The 8,743-nt window shown below is 33.3% G+C and overlaps 1 long non-coding RNA gene across 1 annotated transcript in view; it reads right to left on the bottom strand.

Annotated features, from left to right (window-relative positions):
• Positions 1-2,591: 2,591 nt before the first annotated feature.
• LOC147818945 (uncharacterized) overlaps positions 2,592-8,743 on the bottom strand; it is a 15,397-nt gene continuing 9,245 nt past the window's right edge. Inside the window, exon 3 of the long non-coding RNA XR_015437455.1 lies at positions 2,592-7,203. This is a non-coding gene — a long non-coding RNA (uncharacterized LOC147818945). The remainder of the gene's footprint in view (positions 7,204-8,743) is intronic.

The raw sequence follows: 8,743 nt of genomic DNA, 5'->3' as shown, positions 1-8,743 counted from the left end.
AAGTCATAAAAACGTCATAGTATAGTAAGGTATAAAAAGTCATAAAAAAGGTCATAGTATAGTAAGGCAGAAAAAGTTATAAAAACGTCATAGTATAGTAAGGCATAAAAAGTCAAAAACGTCATTTAAGAATAACGCATAAAAAGTCATGAAAACGTCATAGTATAGTAAGGCATAAATATTCATAGTATAGTAAGGCATAAAAATGTCATTAAAACGTCATAGTATAGTAAGGCATAAAAAGTCATAAAAACGTCATAGTATAGTAAGTTATAAAAAGTCATAGTATAATATGGCATTTAAAGTCATAAATACGTCAGAGTACAGTAAGGCATAAAAAGTCATAAAAAGTCATAGTATAGTAAGGCAAAAAAAGGCATAGTATAGTATGGCATAAAAAGTCATAAAAATGTCATAGTATAGTAAGGCAGAAAAAGTCATAGTATAGTAAGGCATAAAAACGCATAAAAACGTCATAGTATAGTAAGGCAGAAAAGAGTCATAGTATAGTAAGGCATAAAAACGTCATAGTATGGTAAGGCATTTAAAGTCATAAAAACGTCAGAGTACAGTAAGGCATAAAAAGTCATAAAAACGTCATAGTATAGTAAGGCATAAAAAGTCATAGTATAGTAAGGCATAAAAAAGTCATAGTATATTAAGGCATAAAAAGTCATAAAAATGTCATAGTACAGTAAGGCATAAAAACGTCATAGTATAGTAAGGTGTAAAAATGTAATAATATAGTAAGGCGTAAAAAGTCATAAAATGTCATAGTATAGTAAGGTGTAAAAATGTCATAGTACATAAAGGCGTAAAAAGTCATAAAAACGTCATAGTATAGTAAGTCAAAAAAGTCATAGTATAGTATGGCATAAAAAGTCATAAAAATGTCATAGTATAGTAAGGCATAAAAAGTCATAAAAACGTCATAGTATTGTAAGGCAGAAAAAGTCATAGTATAGTACGGCATAAAAACGCATAAAAACGTCATAGTATAGTAAGGCAGAAAAAAGTCATGGTATAGTAAGGCATAAAAAGTCATAAAAAGTCATAGTATAGTAAGGCATAAAAATGTCATAGTATGGTAAGGCATTTAAAGCCATAAAAACGTCATAGTATAGTAAGGCAGAAAAACGTCATAGTATAGTCAGGCAGAAAAACGTCATAGTATAGTCAGGCATAAAAACGCATAAAAACGTCATAGTATAGTAAGGCAGAAAAAAGTCACAGTATAGTAAGGCATAAAAAGTCAAAAACGTCATTGTATAATAACGCATAAAAAGTCATAAAAACGTCATATTACAGTATGGCATAAAAAGTCATAGTATAGTAAGGCAGAAAAAGTCATAAAAACGTCATAGTATAGCAAGGCAGAAAAAGTCATAGAATAGTAAGGCAGAAAAAAGTCATAGTATAGTAAGGCATAAAAAGTCATAAAAACGTCATAGTATAGTAAGGCAGAAAAAGTCATAAAAAAGTCATAGTATTGTAAGGCATAAAAAGTCATACTATAATAAGGCATATAAAGTCATTAAAACATCATAGTATAGTAAGGCATAAAACGTCATAAAAAGTCATAGTATAGTAAGGCAAAAAAGGCATAGTATAGTATGGCATAAAAAGTCATAAAAATGTCATAGTATAGTAAGGCATAAAAAGTCATAAAAAGTCATAGTATAGAAAGGCATAAAAGGTTATAAAGATTCATAGTATAGTAAGGCATAAAAAGTCAAAAGAACGTCATAGTATAGTAAGGTATTTAAAGTCATAAAAACGTCAGAGAATAGTAAAGCACAAAAAGTCATAGTATAGTAAGGCATAAAAAGTCATAAAAACATCATATTACAGTATGGCATAAAAAGTCATAGTATAGTAAGGCATAAAAAGTAAAAAAAAAAGGTCATAGTACAGTAAGGTATAAAAAGTCATAAAAAGTCATAGTATAGTAAGGCAAAAAAGGCATAGTATAGTATGGCATAAAAAGTCATTAAAATGTCATAGTATAGTAAGGCATAAAAAGTCATAAAAACGTCATAGTATAGAGAGGCATAAAAAGTTTTAAAGATTCATAGTATAGTAAGTCATAAAAAGTCATAAGAACGTCATAGTATAGTAAGGTATTTAAAGTCATAAAAACGTCAGAGTGTAGTAAAGCATAAAAAGTCATAGTACAGTAAGGCATAAAAAGTCATAAAAAGTCATAGTATAGTAACTTATAAAAAGTCATAAAAACGTCATATTATATAAAAACGTCATAGTATAGTAAGGCATAAAAACTTCAAAAACTGTGTTAGTATAGTAAGGCATGAAAATGCTGCAGTACAAAGTCATAAAAACGTCACAGTATAGTCAGGTATAAAAATGTTAAACAAAAGTCATAGTAAAGTAAGACCAAAATGTCACAAAACCTCATTGTATAACAAGGCATACAAATGTCATAGTATACTGAACCATCAAAAATGTCATAGTATAGCAAGGCAGCTGTTCTATTAATAAGTGTTGATTATATGTTAATGCCCTCATACATGTTACATGTCAGATAATGCAAAATGACTCAATATCAATAAAGGTTTCAAACAAAGTGTAGATTGTAGAATGACTATTCTTTTAATTAGAAATATTTTCACAGAGACAATTATATAACATATACAGTAACATAATACAATATAACATAACATATTACATAAAATTTCATTAAAACATCATTTTATAACAGCATATAAACATCCTAGTATAGTAAGGCATAAAAGCCTCAAAGTGCAGTAAGGCATAAAAAGGTCATAGTATAGTAAGACATAAAATGTCATAAAAACCTCATAGTATAGTAACGTACAAAAATTTCATAGTATAGTGAGGCATAAATACATCAAAAAACCTCAATATAGTAAGGTATAAAACCTCATAAAAATCATACTATAATAAGGCATAAAAATGTCATAAAACATCATAGCATAATAAGGCATACAAATGTCACAGTATAGTAAGGCATAAAAATGTTACAGTATGGCACGTCATTAAAACGTCATTGTATAGTAAGGCATAGAATTTTAAAAAATATTCATAGTCCAGTAAAAATGTCAAAAAACGTTCCATAATAAGGCTTAAAAATGTTATAGTACAGTAAGGCATAAAAAGGAACTTATAGTAAGGTATAAACATATCATAGTACATTGAGACATAAAATGTCATAAAAAAAACAACATAGTAAGGCATGAAAACGTCAAAATATTCAATAGTATAGTAAAGCGTAAAAACGTCAAAAAACGTCATAATATATTAAGACATATAAAAAACATAGTATAGTAAGGCATAAAAAGTCAAAAAACATCATAGTATAGTAAGGCATAAAATGTCATAAAACCATCATAGCATAGTAAGGCATAAAAATGTCATAGTATAGTGAGACATAAAATAAATAAAAAAACATAGTACAGTAAGGCATAAAATGTTGAAAAACATTCATAGTATAATAAAGCATAAAAACATCAAGAAAACATAATATTATGCTAAGGCATGAAAACGTCATAGTATAGTAAGGCATGAAAACGTTAAAAAACCTCATAGTATAGTAAGGCATAAAAACATCAAGAAAACATAATATTATACTAAGGCATGGAAACCTCATAGTATAGTAAAGCATAAAAAAGTCATAGTATAATAAGGCATAAAATGTGATAAAAACGTCATAGTATAGTAAGGCATTAAAACGTCATAATATAGTAAGGCATAAAAACGTCAAAAAATGTCATGGTATAGTAAGACAATGTCAAAGAAACGTCTTAGTATAGTAAGATATGAAAACGTTAAAAAAGGTTATATCATAGTAAGGCATGAAAACGTCAAAAATCGTCATAGTATAGTAATGCATAAAATGTGATAAAAACATCATAGTATAGTAACGCATAAAAATGTCAAAAAACGACATAGTATATTAAGGCATAAAAAGTCATAGTATAGTAAGTCATAAAATGTAGAGGCTACAGTCCTCGCTGCATTTGGCCCCGGTTCGAGTCCCGCATCGGACGGCCCTTTACTGCATGTCATTCCCCTTATCTCTGCCTCCCCATTTCCTGTCTCTCTACTGTGCTATCAAATAAAGGCATAAAAAGCCCAAAAAATATACTTAAAAAAAAAAAACGAAAAAAAAAAAAGCGTCATAGTATAGTGAGGGATAAAATAATATAAAAACGTCACATTATAGTAAGGCATTAAAAAGTCATCGTATAGTAATGCTATAGTAAGGCATTAAAACGTCATAGTACAGTAAGGCATAAAAACATAAAAAAAGACAGTATAGTAAGTCATAAAATGTCATAAAAATGTCACAGAATAATAAGGCATAAAAACGTTAAAAAGCGGCACAGTATAGTAAGGCATAAAATGTGATAAAAATGTCAGTATAGTAAGGCATAAAAATGTCATAGAATGGTAAGTCATAAAATGTCATAAAAACGTCATTGTATGGTGAGGGATAAAATATAAAAACGTCACATTATAGTAAGGCATAAAAAAGTCATTGTATGGTAAGTCATAAAATGTCATAAAAATGTCATAGTATAGCAAGGCATGAAAATGTTAAAAAACGTCAAAGTATAGTAAGGCATAAAATGTGATAAAAACGTCATAGTATTGTAAGGTATAAAATGTCATAAAAACATCATATAATAGTAAGGTATAAAAAAAGTCTTAGAATAGCAAGTCATAAAATGTTATACAAACGTCATAGTATAGTAAGGCATGAAAATGTTAGAACATGTCATAGTATAGTAAGGCATAAAAGTGTCATATTATAGTATGGCAGAAACATGTAAAAAGAAACATCATAGTGTAGTAAGGCATAAAATGTGATAAAAATGTCATAGTGTAGTAAGTCATAAAAAAGTTATAGTATAGTAAGGCATGAAAGGTGATAAAAACGTCATAGTATTGTAAGGTATAAAATGTCATAAAAACATCATATAATTTCAAGGTATTAACCCATTTATACCGGATGCTGCGCAGCGCAACATTGCCCCTCCCGCTGGTTGCTGCATAGCGCAGCATTGAGTCTCCTGCCGGCTGCTGCGTAGCGCAGCATTGTTGATTCCTTGTCATTTTCATGACGTATGCAGCATATAAATATGTATAAATATATCATGAAAATGACGAGGAATCAACAATGTTCATACATTCATACAACATAAAACGTAAAAAAAAAGTAATAGTAAAGACCTAAAAATGTCACAAAACTTCATTGTATAATAATCCACAAAATGTAATAGTACAGTATGGCATAAAAGTGTGAAATTACATGTTATTGCCCTCATACATGTCACGTCAGATAATGCAAAATGACTCAATATTAATAAAGCTTTCATATAAAGTGTAGATTGTGGAATGACTATTCTTTTATTTAGAAACATTTTCAAAGAGACAATGATATAACATAACATAATATTGTAGTAGACATCTATTAGGTCCGTGCATTTATGGTTGTTTGTATGTGTAGTCTAGGTCAAGCCATATAACAGGTTGTAGTGTAGATTAATGGGACTGGTGGAGTCTATATGTGGCACAGATCCCATTGACCAGCTAATGATGAATGGGTGACATCAAGAAAAGCAAGGTCTTCTTCCAGACCCAGCTGGGTGGCTAATTTCTGGTCAGGATAGTTGCAACAAATACAATTGCAAAAAGACTGTAAAGAGACTATGTTCTGGACACTGATTGTTGTGCACATTAAACACATGGATCAAAGAGCCATATAACCATTTCTTTTGTTCAGGAAATTCAGCAAGGAACTCTTGGAAGGATGAATGGATGGATTGATTTGCCTTACTAACAATTTTTAGGTCAAATAAAGTCATAAATTAAGATTCATTAAAGGTAAACAATTTGAAATAAATAAACAATAAATAATATAAAACAAAGGGCATTAGTTTACAGCAACTTACTGGTGTGGCATCATGGTATTTCACAAAGGGATCTCGGTTGTACACACCCAGTGCTTTTGTAAACTCCCCTATGCAATCTCCTCCCCTGTCCTCTGACAGTTGAATCTCCACCCACTCAGTATGACATGTCAGCTTGAACAACAATAATAGAGTAGAAAACAATATAATAGAATATATAGCTACTGTTTATACTTTTTTGGCTATAGCAGGAAGCTGTTTTCAGATAAACAGCTGTAAAAAGCCACTGTCCACTACCTTCTCACCAGCAAACAGCAGACAGATAGTCAGAGAGCAGCTGGTGAACATAATGGAGCATTTAGCAGTTAAAGAGACAGATATTTCCCCAAGGAGCTTGTGGAGACCAAACACAGAGATAAAAGAGGGGGAACACTGGACTGAGATCATCATGAGACATCAGGTGAAGCAAGCACTACTCCAAAAAAAAACTAACTAAAATATAATAATAATTTAAATCAAAAATTATAAATGAAGATAGAAAAAGTTGTCATCCGATCATGTCATCTCCTCCCTCCACTCCTCCACAGTCTTTCCGCCAACAGTCACACAGTGTGACACGTCTGCAATGTGAGTGTGGTCAGTGTCAATCCTTTTGGGTTGGCCTCACTTGCTGCAGGCGTATGATGTTGGCTGCCAGCGGGTTTTGCCTCCAGGCAGTGGCCCCCACCCTGCACAAGCAGATTCGGTTGCCTTCCTCTTCCTGTAGGCTCTGGTCATGGGTACACAGTGATGGGAGGACCGACAACACTGGATGAGTGGCAAGGCTGTTCATCGTCTGGAGGAAGAGGAGGAGGAGGAAAACCGGCAGGCTGACCCCGCCCTTTGTCAGCTTACCAGTCTCTGTGTACAGCTGCACACCAGGTGGGTCCTGAATGCAGCTAAGGTGGCGCCTCTGTGTACTCCATATGTCCTGGATGCCGAGTCCAGCAACAGGACATCCACAGGGTGACGTGGCGGTCCTGGATGAGAAGGGCCATCTCCTCTGCCCCATGTGTCCTCCTCCGACAGTAGAGCCTCCACTCCTCCCGGGAGATCCTCTGGATCACCTTCAGTCAGGCCGAAAATCCTGTGATTCTCCTCCAGCTGGGACTGCTAAGCCATCATCATCAATCTGGCCGCCATCCTGGACGGGCCCTCAGAGCACTCTGAGAAGGTGAGGACACTGATAAGAACCTAGCCTGTACTCGATACCAACATTTGTAAGCCAGGCAGCCATGTCAGAAGCAGCACCTTCAAGCTTCTTTGTCACCTGGACAGAGAGAGAGAGAGAGACTAAGAGAAAGTTTTAAACGTTAATGTTAATATTTGTGTGTGAATTTAATACACAATGCTGATGCGAAAGGCGGGGGACGGTGGTTAACTAAAAAAAGATGATGTGCGGTCTTCCTCTCTCTATACCAAAACCACAGATTAGAATACACTTCTTCATGCCAAGAACCCTATCTCCCTCAAGAAAAGTCTACCTGCGAGTCAACTCACTAGACTGAAAAGAACATGCGATGTTCCTGAACAATATGACATAAATAAAGAGGAGATAGTCAAAATTTAGAGAAAGGAATTACAAAAAAGATTGGCTAGTATCTGCTGAAAACAAAGTGGATTCAAAAAACTGAGAGGCTTATCTTCAAGTTAAAAAGTCCTCCAAATCCAAGCCAAATCTCATTTACTGCACTATTTTCACCCCTAAAACTAAGAACATCAAAAGACATAATTTTAAAACATTGGCATATCCTTCGAAATGACCCACCCCTACGAGATACCTTTAAAGATCAATTTATGGTAACTTTTTAAAAGGAATAAAATATAAGGGAAAGGGTTGTTAGAGTATGTCAACAGACTGATACTCTGAACAGTAATCCCATGACTATACCTCTCCAAGGTAATTTTAAGTGGAGGAAGAAGGAGGCAATTTGGATTTTTTCTTTTATCCTAAAAGTTTATCTCCAGGAGGTATGAATGAGGACTTCTCAATTAATCCGTTTTTATAGTGTGATGTATAGTGATCTGCCAGAATGGATTGCTTTAGTTTTATGCATTTTATCTGAACACAGACATTGAAAAGCACTTCTTTCAGTGTCTTTGTGATACCTCACCACTAATGTCATTTGATCATAAATTTTAACCACATTGTCTTTTTTTAACAAATACAAATGTCCTCTACACATCTTCAAACATACAAACTTGAATTTTGCATGCAGATTTATTTGACAGGTTTACAAAAGTTGATTTACAACTACATTTGGAATTATTTGTGAACATCACTGTGGGAGCTATTTGGTGTTATTTAGTTTATTGTTTAGATTTCATTATTCTATTTTGATTTCATTATGATTAAATTTCTGTTAGTATTCTGTTAGTTTATTATTTTTGTAGTTTGGGTGTTTTGTTGTTATTTGTTTGTTTCATTTGGGCACGGTAGGAAGGCACCGTAGGTTATATAGGTAAGCGCACGGTAGGGACCAGCATGCACCTGGGTGGGCAAATGGTTTTTTACCGGAGCGGGAGAGGCACAGGAATTTTTCTTTGTTCTGTGTTTGCTTGTTATCCGATTAAATAAATCACGTTTTTTGTTGAAAATTGAAAGTCGTTTGGACTTCATGCTTTCTCCCATCCGTGTACACCACAACCCACGGTGCAAAAGTGGCCTTTTGAGTTTTTTATGATTTAAAGTTTGATTAGAAATTTTTCGTTGCTTTTGTGGACAAACGGCCACTACACCTATGACTAGGGAGCAATGCACTTTATTTTCCATCACCACTCGGAGATATGAGCACTGGCCATACCCATGA

The sequence above is a fragment of the Seriola lalandi genome, unplaced genomic scaffold, assembly GCF_002814215.2.
Source record: "Seriola lalandi dorsalis isolate HSWRI2012SDOR001 ecotype SW California unplaced genomic scaffold, Sedor1 jcf7180002054390, whole genome shotgun sequence".
NCBI lineage: Eukaryota > Metazoa > Chordata > Actinopteri > Carangiformes > Carangidae > Seriola > Seriola lalandi.
This window is presented reverse-complemented; position numbering and strand designations above follow the sequence as displayed.